The 20,609-nt window shown below is 36.1% G+C and overlaps 2 pseudogenes; both read right to left on the bottom strand.

The window, feature by feature from the left end:
* Positions 1-1,847: 1,847 nt before the first annotated feature.
* LOC129895137 (uncharacterized) lies at positions 1,848-5,757 on the bottom strand (annotated as a pseudogene).
* A 4,377-nt stretch (positions 5,758-10,134) lies between these two features.
* Positions 10,135-11,421, bottom strand: LOC129894638 (NADPH-dependent aldo-keto reductase, chloroplastic-like; annotated as a pseudogene).
* Positions 11,422-20,609: the final 9,188 nt, after the last annotated feature.

The raw sequence follows: 20,609 nt of genomic DNA, 5'->3' as shown, positions 1-20,609 counted from the left end.
TACCTCTTCTGTAACCATCCATGGCCAACCTCTCACACCTCCTCACTGGTCATCTGTGTCTCTCCTCTTCATATGCCCAAACCATCTCAGTCGCATTTCCCGTATCTTGTCTTCCACCGAAGTCACTCCTACCTTGTCCCGAATAGCCTCATTTCTAATCATGTCGCTCCTGGTGTGACCACACATCCATCTCAACATTCTCATCTCGGCAACTTTCATCTTTTGAATGTGAGAGATCTTAACTGGCCAACACTCTGCCCCATACAACATAGTCGGTCTAACCACCACTTTGTAGAACTTGCCCTTAAGTTGTGGTGGCACCTTCTTGTCGCATAACACTCCGGAAGCGAGCCTCCATTTCATCCACCCTGCCCCAATACGATGTGTGACATCATCGTCAATCTCCCCGCTGCCTTGCATGATAGACCCAAGATACTTGAAACTACTTCTCTTTTGAATGGCTTGGGCACCAAGCTTAACTTCCACACCAACCTCCTGAGGTGTCTCACTGAACTTGCACTCTAAGTACTCTGTCTTGGTCCTACTCAGCTTAAACCCTTTAGACTCCAAGGTATGTCTCCAATCCTCCAGCTTAGCATTAACTCCACTACGAGTCTCATCAATCAGGACTATGTTATCCGCGAAAAGCATACACCATGGCACCTCACCTTGAATTTGTCGCGTCAATGCATCCATCACCAAGGCAAATAAAAATGGACTTAGAGCTGATCCTTGATGCAACCCCATCCCAACTGGGAAATGCTCTGAGTCCCCTCCTACTGTCCTTACCCTGGTTTTGGCTCCCTCATACATGTCCTTGATCACCCTAATGTATGCCACAGGTACATCTTTAGCCTCCAAACATTTCCATAGTATCTCTCTTGGAACTTTATCGTAGGCCTTTTCTAAGTCGATGAATACCATATGCAAGTCCCTCTTCCTCTCCCTATATTGCTCCACCAGTCTCCTCATAAGATGGATGGTTTCTGTAGTTGAGCGTCCCAGCATAAATCCGAACTGGTTCTCTGAAATAGACACGCCTCTCCTCACCCTCATCTCCACCACTCTTTCCCACACTTTCATAGTGTGGCTTAGTAACTTGATACCTCTATAGTTGTTGCAACTCTGGATATCCCCTTTGTTTTTATATAGAGGGATCATTACGCTCGACCTCCATTCTTCGGGCATCGTTGCCGTTTTAAAGATGACATTAAATAACCTAGTCAGCCACTCCAAACCTACCAAGCTGGCGCTCTTCCAAAATTTCCCAGGAATCTCGTCAGGTCCGGTTGCTCTTCCCCAGCGCATCCTACGAACAGCACCCTTAACCTCTTCGACCTTAATACTCCTGCAATATCCAAAATTGCGACGCCTCTCTGTATGTTCCAAATCTCCCAACACAAAGTCTCTGTCCCCTACGTCATTCAAGAGTTTATGGAAGTATGACTTCCACCTCTGTTTAATGAGAGCCTCTTCTACCAATACTTTTCCATGCTCGTCCTTAATGCACTTCACTTGATCCACATCGCGTTCCCTTCTCTCCCGCGCCCTGGCTAGCTTGAACAATTTCCTATCCCCACCTTTTTCTTCTAGTTCAGCATAAAGGCGTTCAAAAGCTATCGTTTTTGCCGTCGAACATCTTCTAAATTATTCAATACAGCCTGCAAAATCTAGAAAAATTATTCTAAAATCAAGCAAATAGTATTGTCTATCATAATAAAAAGTAGTAAAATTGATGAACAGATACATGGTAGCAACTAGCAAGTGACATTTTGAAAGCAACGAAACTCCTGACTAAAATCATGTAACCCAATAGTATGAAATAACCTCACCAAGATGCATGTAACCACACACCAATCAAAGCACATAAATTTACTCTTCTACACAAAATACAATCAGCAACAATTGCACCAGACGCAGGAGAAAATAATTCTCAATTTTCATAAAATTATCTTAACATAAGTTACTAGCAAAAGAAGTTTAACCTCCAAGTGGTTAAACCAACCATGAACATCTACTTTATGGTTAGCAACAAAAGAAATTGTTTGGATTTACATCATATGATGCTATCCAAAATAACCACCTAATGTTAAATATCATAAACTACACAACGACTTCTAAACAAGATCATCATCAGTATCAACGGGCCATTTGCCCTTCATTGCCATTTGCTTCACTCTTTTCTTCTTTACTCAAGCTTGTAACTGACCGGTAGTGACTGCTTTTTTTCCCTTCCAAGTAGTCTTCTTTGGTGAATATGGTTAGATCCGAAGGGGTTGAGATTCCTCTCGCATCCCCTTTAAAAGCAATCTTCATGTTTCCTGTTCCTACAAATATTCAAAAACTCTTTTCCATCCTTATTTCTCTCTCAGAAATTACCATTGGCCTCAATGCTGGATCTTCTTCATTCCCGATCTCAGGACCATAGGCAGTCAACTGTTGTGTTTGAGATTGTTGGGTTGACGCTTCTGTCTCATACTCTACAATGTCACTGTGTGTAGAGTTTTGTCCAGCTTGACTCCTCGATCTTTGATTGCTTGCTTTCTTATTTCTTTCATGTGAATTTTCACTACCTTCATAGTCCTTCAACCCAAAAAAAAATTGTTGTGATTGACAGAAACTAACACCTTTTAACTAAAAGAAAAAACTAAGAAAAGTTACCTTATAACATCCCCTTGCATTGAGATTGAAATCACCACACTTATTGCATCTCATTAGAGTTCTCTTTCTTGACTGTTTCCATGACCACTTTCTCAAACTTGCCTCATCAGTTTCTCTATTTCTTTTCATCTTGGGTCTGCCAGCAAGTTTTAGCATTACTGGAGGTTCCATTGCTTGGGCAGGGTCTATTTTCCAGAATAAAAAACCCCTAACTGGTTGCAACTTGTGCTTGTATGTTAACAAATAAGCCTTTTTTTGTACCAGTAATGAACCTCTTCCAATGGTTCAGTTTTTTTATGCAAAAGTGCCTTGATGGCATGGTGACATGGTATTCCACCCAAGTCCCACAACCTACAAGTGCATTTCTTCAACTCTAAATTCACTGTATGCGTGTCCGTCTTTCCATCTTTCACTTCATAACCATAATCTTCATTGAACTCAACTGTATAAGTGGTAGCCATTAATAGATAGTCATTGTACAATTTCATAGCTGTTGGACTGATATCGTTAGGCCAATTTCTGCCCATCTTTCCATTTTTCACCAACATATTCATCATCTTCACTCTAATTTCCTCCAGCATTTTAATGATTGGTTTTTGTCTAGCTTCAAGTATACAACTGTTAAAAGACTCAGTAAAGTTATTGTCTACCATCAAATTCTTACATTGAGTATCGAAATATGCCCTACACCATTTAATTGCAGGAAAATGAAGAAGATCACTAGCTGAATCTTCATCCACCTTTCCTAGCACCTTCAAAGTGTCTTTGAATTCTTCTTCATAGGTACTCCATGCACACCACCACATCAATTTTTTCTCTTCACCACTCTGCCACTACTTACACCAGTTAGCTTCTATATGCCTCATACAGAACCTATGTGTGCTTCTGGAAGAACATTGGTTACAGCATCCAACAGGCCATAAAAAAATTGAAAAGAAAAAAATGACAGTAAGAAAAAAGGAAAAAATATAGTAAAGTTACCTTTTGCATATCAGAGATAAATGCTACAGTTTCACCACTTTTCAGCTCCAAGGAAATCCTCAACAACTGAATAAACCATGTCCATGTTCTTGTGTTTTCCTTTTCCACCACCGCCCAAGCTATTGGATAAAAATGGTTCATTGAGTCTTGCCCAACAGCTACCAATAATTGTCCCTTACATTTTCCTTTCAGAAATGTTCCATCTAAATCAATAATAGGCCTCAAACTTCTCCATCCATCCTTCAAAGCTTTGAAGCAAATGTACATTCTTAAAAACCTTCTTATACCTTGTTCAAGTGCATCTTTAGAGATATTTATTACCACGAGCCCATTTGGATGGGCTTTAAGTTGGTCAAACCAACTTATAAGCTCCTTTTTAGCTTTTGGACGTGTTTATCTAATGCTAACCTTAAGCCATAAAGTTCTTAAAGTCAGTCAAAAATGAAAAGTTAGGATTTCTAACTTTTTTTTCCAAGTGCTTAAAGCCATTTTGTTTGACCATGAAAATTACTTTTATATCGCTTATATTTTAACTAAATTCCCAAACTACCCTTTTTATTCTTTTAACCCTAAAATTCAAACACTTATTTTCAACATAAGTATTTTTATCCAAACACTCAACTGCTTAAAAATAACTTTCAACACTTCAAAGTTCTAAAAGCACTTCATACATAAAAGTTACTATTTTTAAGCTCATCCAAACGGGCTCCACATCAGATCCTGGATTTGTTTGTCTAAGTTCTTGACCATAAGCTTTAAGCCTATTGTAGTCATCTTTGAAACTGCCTTCCAACTTATCAAGAGCCATTGTTTTGGCTCTTTTTAGTTTGGATTTTGAGACATTCAACTTGAATTTTTTTTCAAGGTGTCCTCTCATGTCTTTGATAGAGTATCTTGGATTACTTTGAACTTCATCCTTAAAATAAGCAGCTAATATAGGATAAGTTGCCAATGGATTCATAAAAGAATCACCACAAGTATGCTTAGGCTCCAATGTTTTGACCTTGTATGTTGCTGATTTTCCATCCTTTGATATGAGAAGAGTAAAGGGACAACCATCATAACACTCATACCTTATTCTTTTTGTATCACTCTTTTTTGTTTTCAACTTCTTCTTGTTAGCTATAGCATAAAAGCTAACCTCCTACCTAGCTTCTTGAATAGTCTTAAAGATCATACCCATTTCTAATTCCTTAAACTTTTCAAGTGTATCAATAATAACTCTCTTTTTCATGTTCATAACGCTAAAGCACTTCAACATTATATTCAACAATTTCACAATTGTTGCCCATTTCACAGAGAGCATCATCCACATCACTATAATCACAATCAGTAGCAGCTTCAACATCCACAGAATATGATTCAGTATGAGCAGAAACTCTCAATTCATGGGCATCTACGACATAAAAAATTATTACCTTGAAATCTTTAGAAAATAAGCATTGAAGAGTTCTAATTCCATCATTATCTTCAATTATATAGTAAGCACCAAATGGACCAGTGACCAACAATTGTTGAACTTTCCTAAATCCAAATTTGAAAGTAAAAACTTCACACAAATCATCATAACGAACTAAACAAGTAGTATCATACCAGGTGTGTTGAAATTTTATATTGTACACCAGCTCTGGGGAAATTACCCAATTGCCCCCATAGTTGAAAACAATATCCACTTCTTCAATCATCCTTCAAAATGACACCTGCAAAACAAACAAATAACTTAGACATAGGGACCACTTTAGCATTTAACACCAACCACCAACTGAAAAATGAATTTTAAAATCCTAAAGAGACAACAACCATTTCGGGACCAACAAAGATTCAATCTTTACATACAAAGAGATAAAATCATGTATTAAAGTAAGATAATAGACCTTCCATGGACAGAATATCAAGGGGAAAAAGCACATAACACCAAAGAATATTAAGGACAAAATCAGTTACAGTTTTATCATATTTTACCCTATAACCCTAACATCAAAGATCCTTAAAAGAAAAGGGAAGAAAGTAATTGAAACCTACCTGAGATGTTCAACAAATTTGAGATTGACGCCAGTTTTAAGCTCGCCAAAACCCTAAGAGGTTTTTGATTTTTTTCTCTTGAGCGGGAAGATGGAATGAAATGGGTTAGGTTTATTTAAGTGGGTGGGTTGGGTCGGGTGGGTATGATGAAAAGCTATTGGGTGGGGTTATTTTAAAAGCCACATGGCATTTTCTCAAATTAAAGCCAAAAAAATAAATTTCTAATTTAATAAAAAGTAATCTGTTAAGTAAAAAGGCATATATATGTCATTTCTATATAACGATAGAGGTATATATGAATTAATTTTTAAGCAGAAAATATATTAGCTTCGTATCATAAAATTCAAGGATAAATTAAATCCTTTTTCCTAGAAAATAATAATACTCCAATAACTTAGGTTTACGGAATTAACTTGACAAATGTTTCCTTCACAGTATAGAAACTTCAGAATCTTTTCTTTTATAAGGGAGGTAGAATTTTTAAGACGTTAAATTACAAATACCCTTCACACAACAGAAGATGGAAACGACTAATTGATAGTTGTTTATCATTAATATTTTTTGGTGAACATATTTTCTAAGATAATTTATATAATCAATATATTTCAAATTAGTGGTGGATTTATATTTTTAGAAAAAAAAAATCAGAATATCATTTCTAGGTTAGACACCCAAATATGCTTGAACTCAAATGGGATATATATGGCCCTTAACCTGGATTTATATTTTTATAAACAAAAACGAGAATTTTCGCATATAGATACTTAAAAATATCTTAATTATGCTCCATAACTATAGTTTGCTAATTACAATTCATAGTTATAGTTATAGCAGCATTTTTAAAATTCGTGCAGCATTTGTATACATTTGTATAATTCGCATTTTTGTATAACGTTTGTATATTTCACTATACAATTCATGCACAACGTTTGCATAATTTGCTATACATTTGTAGTGTTTGTATATTTTGCTATACATTGGGTCTGTTTCGACGGGCTATGACGAGGTGCATGGAGGATTTGGCTTCGGGTGCAGGAATAGTGGAGGAGCCTCACTCTTGGATTTCGCAAAGGCTTTTGGTTTAAGGGTGGCCAACTCGAGTTTCCCAAAGAAGGAGGAACAATTGGTAACCTTTCGTAGCTCGAGGGCGGCGACCCAAATAGACTTCTGGCTCCTTAGAAAAGAGGATAAAAGCCTCTGTAAGGACTGCAAGGTCATACCAAGTGAGTACCTTTCGACCCAACATAAACTATTGGTCATGGACTTGGAGATAAGAAGGAAGAAGAAGAAGAGGGTCGTGGATGACCGACCGAGGATTAGGTGGGGTCGTTTGACTCCGTCTAGTGCCCTAGAGATGGGGGAGAAGCTGATGGCTATGGGGGCGTGGGATAGTAGGGGGGAGGCGAGCAGTATGTGGGATAGGACGGCCAGCTGCATTAGGGAAACAACTAGAGAGGTGTTGGGGGTCTCACGAGGCCGCCATGGCGGGCACCGAGGGGATTGGTGGTGGAATGGAGAAGTCCAGGAAAAGGTAGAAGCAAAGAAGCAGGCATATGTAAAGTTGGTATATAGCAAGGATGATGAAGAGAAGCGAACGAACAGGAAAAAGTATAAGTTAGCAAATAAGGAGGCGAAGATGGCAGTTTCGACGGCCAAAACGGCAGCCTTTGAACGCCTTTATGCAGAACTAGAGGAAAAAGGCAGGGATAAGAAGCTATTTAAGCTTGCCAAGGTGAGAGAGAGGAAGTCACGCGACTTGGATCAAGTGAAGTACATCAAGGATGAGGATGGTCAAGTACTGGTACAGGAATCCCGCATTAGACAGAGATGGCAGTCATACTTTCACGAACTCTTGAACGAAGGAGGGGACAGAGACTTTGTGTTGGGAGACTTGGAGCACTTGGATAGGCGTCGCGACTTTGGGTATTGTAGGAGAATAAAGGTTGAGGAGGTTAAGGGAGCTGTTCGTAGGATAAGTAGGGGAAAAGTGACCGGACCTGACGAGATCCCTGGGGAATTTTGGAAGAATGCAGGTAGGGTAGGATTGGAGTGGCTGACTGCGCTGTTTAATGTCATTTTCAGGACATCGAAGATGCCGGAAGAATGGAGGTGGAGTACAATCATTCCCGTGTACAAGAACAAGGGAGACATTCAAAGCTGCAACAACTATAGAGGTATCAAGATGCTAAGTCACACTATGAAAGTGTGGGAAAGGGTGATAGAAATGAGAGTGAGGAGTAGTGTGTCTATTTCAGAGAACTAGTTTGGATTTATGCCGGGGCGCTCCACTACAGAAGCCATTCATATCTTAAGGAGATTGGTAGAACAGTATAGGGAGCGGAAAAGGGACTTACACATGACATTTATTGACCTAGAAAAGGCCTATGACAAAGTTCCAAGGGAGGTCCTATGGAGATGCTTGGAGGCGAAATGTTTACCTGTGGCATACATTAGAGCAATTAAAGACATGTATGATGGAGCTAAGACCAGGGTAAGGACGGTAGGGGGGGACTCGGAGCACTTTCCTGTTACGATGGGGTTGCACCAGAGATCGACTCTTAGCCCGTTTTTATTCGCCCTGGTGATGGATCAATTGACTAGACAAATACAAGGTGAGGTGCCTTGGTGTATGTTGTTCGCGGATGACATAGTCCTGATTGACGAGACTCACAACGGAGTTAACGACAAGCTGGAGGGCTGGAGACAGACGTTGGAGTCTAAAGGATTTAAATTGAGTAGGACCAAGACAGAATACTTGGAGTGCAATTTCAGTGGCCTGTCGCGTGAGGCTGACGGGGAAGTGAGGCTTGGTACCCAGGCCATTCAAAAGAAAAGAAGCTTCAAATACCTTGGGTCTATTATACAGGAAGATGGGGATATCGACGACGATGTTTCACACCGCATCAGTGCAGGGTGGATGAAATGGAGGCTCGCCTCCGGAGTGTTGTGTGACAAGAAAGTGCCACCAAAACTCAAAGGCAAGTTCTACAAAGTGGTGGTTAGACCGACCCTATTGTACGGGGTGGAGTGTTGGCCAATCAAGAAACTCCATGTCCAGAAAATGAGAGTCGCGGAAATGCGAATGCTGCGGTGGATGTGTGGGCACACTAGGATGGATAGAATTAGGAATGAAGATATCCGAGACAAGGTGGGAGTGGCATCGGTGGAGGACAAGATGCGGGAAGCGAGACTGAGATGGTTTGGGCATGTGAAGAGGAGAGACACAGATGCTCCAGTGCGGAGGTGCGAGAGGTTGGCTATGGACGGTTTCAGGAGGGGCAAAGGGAGGCCGAAGAAATATTGGGAAGAGGTCATTAGACATGATATGGCACAGTTGCAGCTCTCCGAGGACATGACCTTAGATAGGAGGCTATGGAGGACTCAGACTAAGGTAGTGGGCTAGGTGGCCGATCGGTTCTCCATAGTAGTCGTAGTCGCGCTCATTTGTCTTAACATATGATTTTGCATGGGATTACTGCTTATATTAGTTGGCCCAGTCTACTTTGGGTATCCTATTTTATCTATAGTAGTTAATGCTCCTTTATCCCCGATCTTTCCTACCCTGACTTTATCGCTTTATCGCTTTATCGCTCTCATTATTCATATCTTTATATTGTCTGTTATATGCCTGGCTTTACTGACCTATGTCTTGTTTTTCCTTGTTTCTCCTCCCTTGTTCTTCTCTCTTAAGCCGAGGGTCTTTCGGAAACAGCCGCCCTACCTTTTAAGGTGGGGGTTAGGTCTGCGTACACTCTACCCTCCCCAGACCCCACATGGTGGGATCACACTGGGTTCGTTGTTGTTGTTGTTGTATATTTTGCTATACAATTCGATTCGCACACAACGCTTGTATAAATCGCGTAAATTATACAAAATTCAACTGTATAATCGCGCGAATTATACAAAATTTAAACTATAATTACAGCTAGATATTTGCCGCGAGTCATAATTAATTCAAACTATAACTATGTTAGCTAATTAATTAGTATATATTTGCTTATTCGCGTAACCCCCCCCCCCCCCCCAAAATAAAATAATTAGAATATCATTTCAAGGTTAGGCACCCAAATATGCTTGAACTCAAATGGGCCCTTAACCTCTTTTTTTAAGTGCATTTTAAAAAAGAAATATTATTTTTTTTGACAAATTTTTAATTTTAACTTTTCCACGTGACATGGTAAAGACCTCAAAGATTGAATGACATTTTAATACATTCTATATATATTAAATTTAAGATTACAAGATTCAATTTTTTTTATTTTCTTAAAATCCGTGTCCATACTAGAGCTCCATTAAGGGCAAAGTACAAATACGATATGACAAGAATATTAATGACCCCTAAAATATAACATAGGTTCATTTTAAATAGTTTCAATCACACTTATAAATTTGGACTTTATATGTAGCTAGCAAGTACATTATTGTTGTATCTTCTACATTTTTCCGAGTTTGCCAAAATTTAAAAGAGAATTAACTTTCGTCATCCCAAAGTTGTTGGATGTTTCTATAAGGGCTTGTAGTATGATTAGGCAGTCATTCTCCCCTCATGATCTTCCTTTCCTCCATTTTGTTTATGTCAAGTAAATCCCATTCATCTAATTTCAAATGAAGAGCTCCCATATTCTCTTTCATTCTTCGCGTACTAAAGCTCTTCACTATAACACTTGATCCTTGTGACAAACCCCATCTTAGAGCAACCTAATAGATTCATCAACATTTTTTATTATTTTTCGTTCTAGCCAGTCATCGAAAAATTAAATAATTTGCATATTTGATAAGATCGATCATTTCTTACTTGAGCTGGAGTTGCATTATGCTTATAGGCAATAGATTGGATAATTGGATGATCAACAACAGTAGTAGTCCCCCAAGCATTTCCAGTAGCACCAAGAGGTGAATATGCACTTACATGAATTCCATAATCCCTACATATTGCCCTCAGCTTACGTTGCCTCCACATTGGATGCATTTTCACCTATATTATAAATTAAAAAATCAACATTTATTGATTTGTCCGTATGTAACAGGCCAGCTCAGCTCATTAGTAATATTGTCCGATCTTACCTGATTAACAACAGGAGTGACACAAGCAAAATCTAGATGATGTTATATTTTTGTGGAAGAAAAATTGCTGACGCGGATAGACCTACACAAGCCCATCTCTAAGCACCTCTCCATACCAGACCAAGTATTTTCCATGTCCAATTCTTCTGCGGGAATTGGATAATCTACCCATGGCTTCAATGCACTAAATACATGTCTATGTATTCCATACCTATCCTCCTGCCAATGGAAAATTTCAAAATTAAATTATTTTCAAATATAGAAACGTACGTGTCACTCATGACTAATATAAAAGAACATGTATGTCAGAGCGCGCTTACTGTAGAGTTTGTTGTAGTGCAGAAACAGGATCATGATGATCACTTGACCAAAGTTTAGAAGTGACTTGAATGTCTTCCCTCTCTACCAATCCATCATGAATCGCTCGTCTTAATGCATTTCCCACAGCCGGCTCAGAACCGTATATTTTCGCTGTATCAAAATGTCTGTACCCCATCTACACATGGTAATTATGTTTTATGCATTGACGATATAAAAAATATTTATAACTGTATTTCAAAGTTCATGACTTATCTTGATCGCGGTTCTAATAGCTGTCTCAGTTGTTTCTCTATCGTTTTCACCTGAATAAGTATCCATACCTATAATAGGTAAGGTTTCACCATTGTTTAGCATTGTCTCATAATTTCTCATATCTTTCTCCTTTTTTTACTGTTTTTTTTTCTCACTTTAATTTGTGTATGATAGTTGACGTATGAAATCAATTTAGAGTGGGTTTATACAGTTTGGGATCCACAAAAAGTCAATAACTTTCAGATGTGACGGTGTCATACATACGAATTAAATACAATTTTCTAATTAATAGTCAGCAGATTTTATTTGTCTCCATATCTGGAGGACGGCCCAACTGGCCCTAATAACTTACTCTCCTCCATTTCTATTTACTTGTCAAAAAATTTTTAATTTTTTTTTTTTTTACTTTTTAATTTTGATAAATCAAGAAAGAATAAATTATTTCTTCTTATTATATCCTCAATTTATTAATATTGAGTTAGTGTTTTTGAAAAATATAATGAGTAAATATGTTGAAAACTCTATCAATTAATAGGGATAAAAAAGTAAACTCACTATACCAATCATTTTTATCTTAATAGGTGTGTCAAATCAAAATTTAACAAGTAAGAAGAAACGAACGAAGTAATTAAATTGCTAAATATACAATTTTATTATTTGGATGAAAGCGAAAGGTCAAGCCGCTGACTTCCATTTTGAAAAAAATAAAATTAAAAAATATAGTGGATGACCGCCCATTTAAATTTAAAAATGGTGCAGTAATAAAGTCAAATGGCTCAAAAATGGAAATATAGAGAGAGACCCTTTGTTTTCAGGAGATTTTGATTTTGTATCCTTTTTTTAAAAAAATAATTTTATGTCATTTTTTTTACAGAAGAATCTAAGAGATTTTTAAAAAATCTGACTTTATTTTTCTTCTATTCAATTTATACATGAGCATAATTCATAAGAGAAATATTTTCTTCTCAGTTTGACAAGATGTTTGATTTATTAATACTAATAATAAAAAAATGTTGAGTAAACAAAAAGCTTGAGTTGACTCTAAACATGAACATAGGCGTGTGAGCCTTAATCAAAGAAAAAAAAGTGCCGACTGCCGCCCTCCCTATTACTACTCCTGTCCATTTTAATTAATGTTTGATTTTTTTTGTTAGACATGAGAATATAATATTATTTTGCAGCATTTTCTGTCTTATATTCTGTAAGAAAAAAAGACTCAAATTAGTACTTAGAAATTTCATGTATTAGTACTTAAAATTATGCAATGCATTTTGTATAGTCATTTCTAAGAAAAAAAACTCAAATTAGTACTTGAAAATTTTATTTATTCCTAAAAAAATCAGATGTTTAAAATTGGGAATAAATTATTTAATTTTAAGTTTTTCAAGTGTTATTCCGTTAAAATTAAGGACGAATTTGTACCAGAGTATAATGAGAGAGGTATATTTGAAACGAAAGTATAACAAGAAGGATATAATTAGCCCGAAAGTACAACAAGAGGTATATTTAAACTATTTTCAATAGTACAAGAGTATATTTGACCCTTTTCCGTTTTAAAAATAAATTATTACTACTAAACATAGAAATGTGTAATGTTTTGGGGGGTTGACCAACAAGAAAAGCAAGTCATATAAACTGGGACTGAGAGTAATTTTTTTTTATTAGTCCTTAAAATTAATTCTTTTTTAAAAAATATAATTATTGGAAAATTCCGAAAAAATTCTTCCATTAATCTTGGTATTGATGGATAAAACACATAAATGTGCATTAAAAAAAATTAAAGGATGAATTAATAAAAATATCCTTCTTATTTATAATTTCTTGAGGGGCATATAAAGAAGAAAATGGACAAGTAATATATATGAGACAGAGGGAGTTTAGATATGTTTCCCCTTCGGTCCACTATACTTGTCGTTTTTCATGAAAATATGTCACGATCCAATCCATTGACAGTGCGGGCACCTACTCGGAAAAATGAGCTAAAAGAGACTTTTGAGAGTGGAATGAAGAATAGGGGAATTCTATTTTTTTTTCTTTTCTTTTGTTATAAATATTTAATTAGGAATTAATTATGAAGAAGTGAGGTTGATTTAAAATATTTGTAAACTTAGGGTAAAAAATTAAAAGATAAAAAACACAACCCCCAAAAGTTTCCTCTTTCATATTTCAAAATTCAAAATTTCTTATTCCCTCCATCTCTTTTTTTCTACTAATCTCTCTTTTTCTTCTTTTCTTGTTCCTTTCATATTTCAAAATTCAAAATTTCTTATTCCCTCCATCTCTTTTTTTTTTTACTAATCTCTCTTTTTCTTCTTTTCTTGTTTCTTTCCCCTTTCATCTTCTTCTTCCTTAACTTCTTTGCCTTTTTTCTTTTCCGTTTTTCCTTTTCTTTTCAAACTTTTTGTGTTTTCATATTCTTCTTCTTCGGTGTTGTCATCCTCATTTTTTTCTTTACTCCGATTTGATTGTAAAAATTATAATTTTTTTTTGATATGTTGTTTATATAAACATGAGTCGTTCAAGCAACTAAAAATTATTTAAACAACCCTAAGTTGTTTAGTTCAAACAACAGAAGTTGTTTAGTTCAAACAACAGAAGTTGTTTAGTTCAAACAATCAGAAGATATTTAAACAACTCTAAGTTGTTTAGGTGTTTTTTTATGATTCTTTAGTTAAAACAATGAGAATATTTTAAATATCAGCTAGTTGTTTGGAGAGATATGAAAATATTTGCTAATTATTTTGGAGATCGAGATATGAAAACATTTGTTAGTTGTTTAGACAAATATTTAAACATCTGCAGTTGTTTGGACAAATATTTAAACATCTGCCAGTTGTTTGGAGGTGATGATGACGTGGAGGAGGGGAGGTTAGGGCTGAGGGGTGGATGAGGGGCAGAGAAAAAAAGAGAGGGGGTATTTTGTAAATTAAAAAAACTTGTGAATTCTTAAAATATGTGTCATTATCACTAATTAAAGAAGAACCCCTTTTACTTCATTTTTAAGACTTGTGTCCTATTTTTTTTATTTACACTCTCAAAAGTCTCTTTTAATTTAATCCCCCCACCTACTCTACCACCTAGATAGGAGAATCCTTACCACCCAATTTAAAGACGGGCACTAAAAAAATTAATTAACACATGATAAATTCCTTTAATAAACTGAAACAACCATGAAAATTCAAGTATAAGAATCATTTTTGCAATTAATGGAAAAACCCTCCCCGGGAACTAGTCTATACAGGTACAAGAGCTACTAAAAGAGTACGATTTAAGAAAATAAGACATAGCTCCCATCATAAGAAAAAGAGGAGTAGAAGCTGTTGGAGAGTACCATTGTCTTCACCTATGAAACATCACTAATCTTGCAATCAGATTGTGCCAAGTGACATAGTAATATCAAGGCAAACAACACATACTGATAGTCATCATTGACAACCCGAATCCACCACATAACATCATGTAAATAATCATCAGAAACATACAATATGAACTTACTTGATTCCAACCCTCATCACCCTGCTCTTACTACCTCGAGTATACTATCCATAAACCATACATTTTATTTCAAGTCTTTCTACCTTCTTCCATTGCCAATTCTACCACTATGAGCTAATCCACCCTTCATCTCTGATCATAACATGATATTTTATTATTCTAAGTCTTTTTCATGTTTATCTTTGATGACACACTAAGGCTTTTCAAGTCTACTTTTTATGCGAAATACCACACATACTCCACTCTAAGGTTTCATCCCAACCACCTTAGCTCTTGATCATCTTAATCAGATATACTCTAGACCACTTTAATAGACATACACAGTCCAAGTAAATTAACTAAAACAAGACTTTCAGTCATTAACTTGACCTGAACACCATGTGGAATATGCCCAAAATCACAATGATAATTCATACCTGGTTCAAACACCCTTTTACAAGTAACCTGAACCACCCTAAGAATCCCGAAAACATAGTCTTTAGTTTTTAACATGCAAATTTTGGCTTATACAAGAACCATTTCAACATTTAAATACAATAACCCAACCACTCATAGATCAACATGATCACACATCACAAGGAATAATTCGGTTCACTCAATGCCAATACACATGAAACCAATCAAAATATGTACCAGATGTGGTACCCGAGCCAATCATATAGAAATTTGTACGAGGCGTGGTATTCGAGCCAATCAAAAGTATTTCGTGAGAGGCATGGTACCTGAGTCAATCAAAAGATATTCTGTATTAGGCATGGTATCCAAGCCAACCAATATATAATATGTACCAGGCATGGTATCTGAACAATTCAACAGTCATATATATTACACACAATTACACATACAATGAAACAACCACACTTATAAGCCATAAGCAATCAAAATAAGTTTAGTGGATGAGATTGACAACGAGATATCATTTACATTCACCCCTTATTTCCTAGACTTGCATTTATACCCCCATTTCATATGAATCAGTCAACATGAACACCTATAAATACTTAAACATACATTAATAAAATTTGATGTTGGATCCCAATGTGAATATATCTTCATTCCTGAAATTTACCTCCCTAATATCATGAAAATCATCCTGTACGTTCATTTTGTGCCCCTTTGACTTTTGCAAGTCCCAAAATTTATTATAACCCAACAATTTCTTTCATTTAAACAATACCCGTAACATGAATTCACCCCAAAACTCAACTATCCAAGGATCATAATTCAGCGAATAACACCTAACACTAATTATAGAATCAATCATTTTATACCACAAGGTTTTTCCTCCCTAACAGCAGTAATAAACAACCTTCACCAATCATATTTTGTGTCCGAAGTCATAGGCATGTATGAAATCCACATGAACATTATGAAATAGAGATAAGTCTAACTACTCAATGAATTAAGCCTAGCGTACCTAAACACCAAACACCTGCTAAAGAATTCTAAACACGAGCTTCTGGCTTCGTGAGGGAGAATCTTGATGAACCTAAGCCACAAATTTATGGATTTTAGCCCCTTTTGCCCTGAAATTTCTCCTCTCCCTTATTTTCAAACTTGGAGTAGTTTTTGAGAACTTTTTTTAGAGCAACCCCCGTCCATTTTACCACTGAAGGGGAGCAGGAAAATTAATTGTTTTCCATTTTCCCTTAAAATTAATTCCTTTTGAAAGCATAAGTATTGTAAAGTTTTAAAAAAGTTCTTTCATTGCTAATCTTGGTATTAATGGAGAAGTCACATAAATAAAGTGTATTAAAAAAATCAAAGGATAAATTAATAAAAATGCACTTCATATTTATGATTTCTTAAGGGACATGTAAATGGAAAAGTGGACAAGTAATATGAGATAAAAAGAGTAATAGAAAATCAAGATATACTCTTCCATCGGTCCACTTTACTTGTCGTCCATACTAAAAATAGATGATCCAAAATAGTTGTTATTTTAGAAAATTAAGATATAAATAATTAGTTTTTACCCTACTCTTATGTAATAAATGTAGAGAGAGATCAATACAATGTGATGAAAAAAGAGAGTAGTATTAAATTGAGATTAAAGAATAAATAAGTACGGAGTATAATTTAATCTTAAAAAATTTAGTTAATGTATTTTTAAGGAACATGCAAAAAAAATATGACAAGTAAAATAAATCGTAGGAAGTAATTAATTATTTGTTTGTACATTTACCCTTACTCAATAGATGTGTCAAATTGCGTATCCTTTTAGTTGATATGTTCTTAAGAGGCGTGTCAAAAATAAAATATGACAAATAAAATTGTTGTGAGAAGTTAATTAGAAAGAGGGTAGATTAGTCAATTTACTAAAATCAGTTTAAGGCCTCTAACTAACTAGTTGTTAAAGTTGTTAGAGTAACTGATTTTAGTTAACTAGCCTAACAAAGTGTATATATATACACTAAGTGTAATTAGTTGTAGCAGAGCTGAAAATAAAAAAATATCTACTTTAATCTTTCTCTTCTTCTTCTCTCTTCTGTTAGCTTCTCTCTTCTATGCTTTTCTCTGCATCTGCTCTCTCTTCCTTGTTCTTTTTTCTTTATTTTGCAGCTCACGTTTATCTTTATGGTATCAGAGCGGATCGTCACAGTTATCACTGTGAGAAGATGATCATCATTTTTGAGTCAAAGAATCAAAATGAGATTCATAGATTCATCTAGATTTTAAGACGGATCTACAGATTGGAGCTTCGTTAGAGTTAAAATTCTGTGATTTTGTTGTTTTTTGAAGAAATGGCAGGTGACACAACAGCAATAGCAAGTTCACCTCAAAATCTCAACCAAAACCATTAACAAGCCAGTGTGCCCTTCTCCTCGAGTAGCAATCTCACTCAAGGACAATGTATTGACTATAATCATCCCTTATTCCTTAGTCCTACAGATGTAAGTGGAGTTAGCATCATCTCGTTTTAGCTGAATGGTGTTAAGAACTACACCTTGTGGAGTCGTTCAGTCAAGTTGGCTTTGTTAGGGAGGAATAAGTTAGGGCTGGTTAATGGAACATGCAAAAAGGACATGTACAGTAAAGAACTGTAGTGTCAATGGGAGAGGGGGAATGCAATTGTCTTGTCGTGGTTAATGAACTCAGTTTCAAAGATCTTACTTAGTGGAATTGCATTTGCCTCAAGTGCGTTGCAGGTGTGGAATGATCTACAAGGGAGGTTTGATAGAGTAGATGGATCAAGGACTTACAGTTTACACAAAGAGATTGTCACTCTACAGCAGGGTACTACCTTTGTCTCAGTATACTATACGAAGATGAAAGCATTATGGGATGAATTTGAGGTGTTAGTGCCCTCGCCCTGTTGCAACTGTGAGAAGTCCAGAGGATTTGTAGCTCACATGAATAGACAAAAGTTGTATCAATTTCTAATGGGATTAAATGACTCATACATTCAGGCTAGGAGTCAGATTCTCATGATAGATCTACTACCAACTATCAATCAAGCATATGCCATAATAGTAGGAGATAAAAAACGGCAGCCCAATGCACTAAAGCTCCCGCTATGCGCAGGGTCCGGGGAAGGGTCCGACCACAAGGGTCTATTGTACGCAACCTTACCTTGCATTTCTGCTAGAGGTTGTTTCCAGGCTTGAACCCGTGACCTCCTGATCACATGGCAGCAACTTTACCAGTTATAGGCATCAATAATTTGGAACTACATTCATCCATCTTAGACTCAGTTGCTATGTACTCTAAAGGTGGCAGTATTTCAGGTGTAAGTAACAGATTCAAGAAAAATACATTTTACTCTGTGACTTTTATAAGTGTTGAGGTCATACCAAAAAGTTCTGCTACAAGGTTGTTGGATATCCACCAGATTTCAAGTCCAAGAGGAAGGCACAAAGTGCAAACACTGCATATGCTGATACTTCTAGCTTCTCTAATCAACCTTAGAAATCAGGTCAAGCTAATTTTTCTTATGGTTTGAATATAAATGTAATTGATGAATCAGTGTGGGGTAGAAATATTACAGGACAACACATTACAAATACAACATCAGTTGAAGCTTCCAACAAGACTCTAAGTCAAGCTGAGAAAGATGTCAAACAATAACTTCAAGGTTGCACATTCACAAAAGAACAGTATCAACACATTCTTAAGATGATGAGCCAACAATCAAACTCAAGAGCTACTACATCTGATTATAATAAGGCAAATACTGCAAGTAAAACCTTATTTTTAACTAAAAATAGTAATGTGTAGATTGTAAATACAGGTGCAACAAACTACATGGTGTCTAAGTTATACATGTTACAGAAATAATATGTGCTAAAGCTTGACACTTCTAAGAATGTATGCTTACCAAATGGTGGTACCATACAAGTAATTCATATTGGCTCTTGTAGTCTATCAGCTAGAAGTGTGATTACTAATGTGTTTCATATACCAGAGTTCAAGTATAACTTAATGTCTGTCAGCAAAATAACAAAGGAATTAGGCTGCTCAGTCTCCTTCTTTCTTGATTTTTGTGTTTTTCAGGAGCTTTACACTAAGAAGGTGAAGGAAGTTGGTAAAGAAAAAAGAGGACTATACTTGTTGTGGAGACATTTAACTCAAGGTAATGCTAATAATACCAAAGAATCTGTCACGCCCCGAGAGGGTACCCTAGGCGTGGCCGGCACTCAGAAACCATTTCTGGCTTCCGAGAGAACCACTTGGTCTCATTTCTTATTTATTCATCAGCGGAAGACTGAAGAATACTAATGTGGGCTTGTCATCATCAAAGGAAAAATAGATAATTCTTAGAAGAAGTAGTTTCTAAGGAGAACTACTCCGATTACATCATCAAACTCTGTCTATGAAGCCTCTAATACTCTTAGATGGTGCCAATGACATGTCCATGGATACCTCAAAAGAAACATCACACTCAACAATAATAAAAGGATAAGGAGTTCCTTCGAATACAAGAAGGACTCACCAAATAGCTGAAAAGAAATGATCTTCAACGATACGCCTGTTGAGGATCTCTAACACCTGTATCTGCATCATAAAACGATGCAGGTCGAATGACGTCAGTACGTGGAATGTACGAGTATGTAAAATGGCAGGAAGGTAAGGACAGATATCAAAAAAACTCCTCTCAATAAAACTCAGCTCAGAACTCAACATCATCTCAACATGAATATGTAATGCAAGTTTAAAATATAATAATAAAAATAATAGTAATAAGCAATGCTTACTCAGTTGGGAGTTTCTCTAACCGACAACCATCACTTATGAGCTAGCGATGATACAACGAAGCGATGTCGTTGCCACATCCATCCAATACCTTGTCAGGGTAAAGGACATCACCATCTTGGATCCACTCATCAAAGTCCTCTTTTGGGGACTTAAGAGGCATAGCCTCCATCCTACGCTGGCTACGTAGTTTTGGGGTTTGAGTCAATTAAACTCTTACCCAACTCGGTGCTCAATACTACTTCCAAAATATGTGCTCATATTAAACTCATCATCTAGTCTCATTGGACTTTAATTTAAATCATCAAACTCATCTCATTTCATGTTCATCAATCATTATACTTCCAAAAATATCATTTACATCTCATCAAAACATCTTGCTCAAAATATCATTTTTCTCAAATTCATTCAAATTCAACTCTTTTGCTCTTTCAAAACTCAATAAAATACATATATAGTATTAATTCATATAACTTCTTTTTATCAATGAAAATAATAAAAAACCAACATCTTTACTCAAAACATGTGTAAAAATATTCATGAACATCAAATCAATTAGGATTCATGGGAAAGTAGCCATGAACAATAATTCCAATAATATAAGAGATAACAATAATAAT

The sequence above is a fragment of the Solanum dulcamara genome, chromosome 7 (assembly GCF_947179165.1).
Source record: "Solanum dulcamara chromosome 7, daSolDulc1.2, whole genome shotgun sequence".
In the NCBI taxonomy this organism is placed as follows: domain Eukaryota; kingdom Viridiplantae; phylum Streptophyta; class Magnoliopsida; order Solanales; family Solanaceae; genus Solanum; species Solanum dulcamara.
This window is presented reverse-complemented; position numbering and strand designations above follow the sequence as displayed.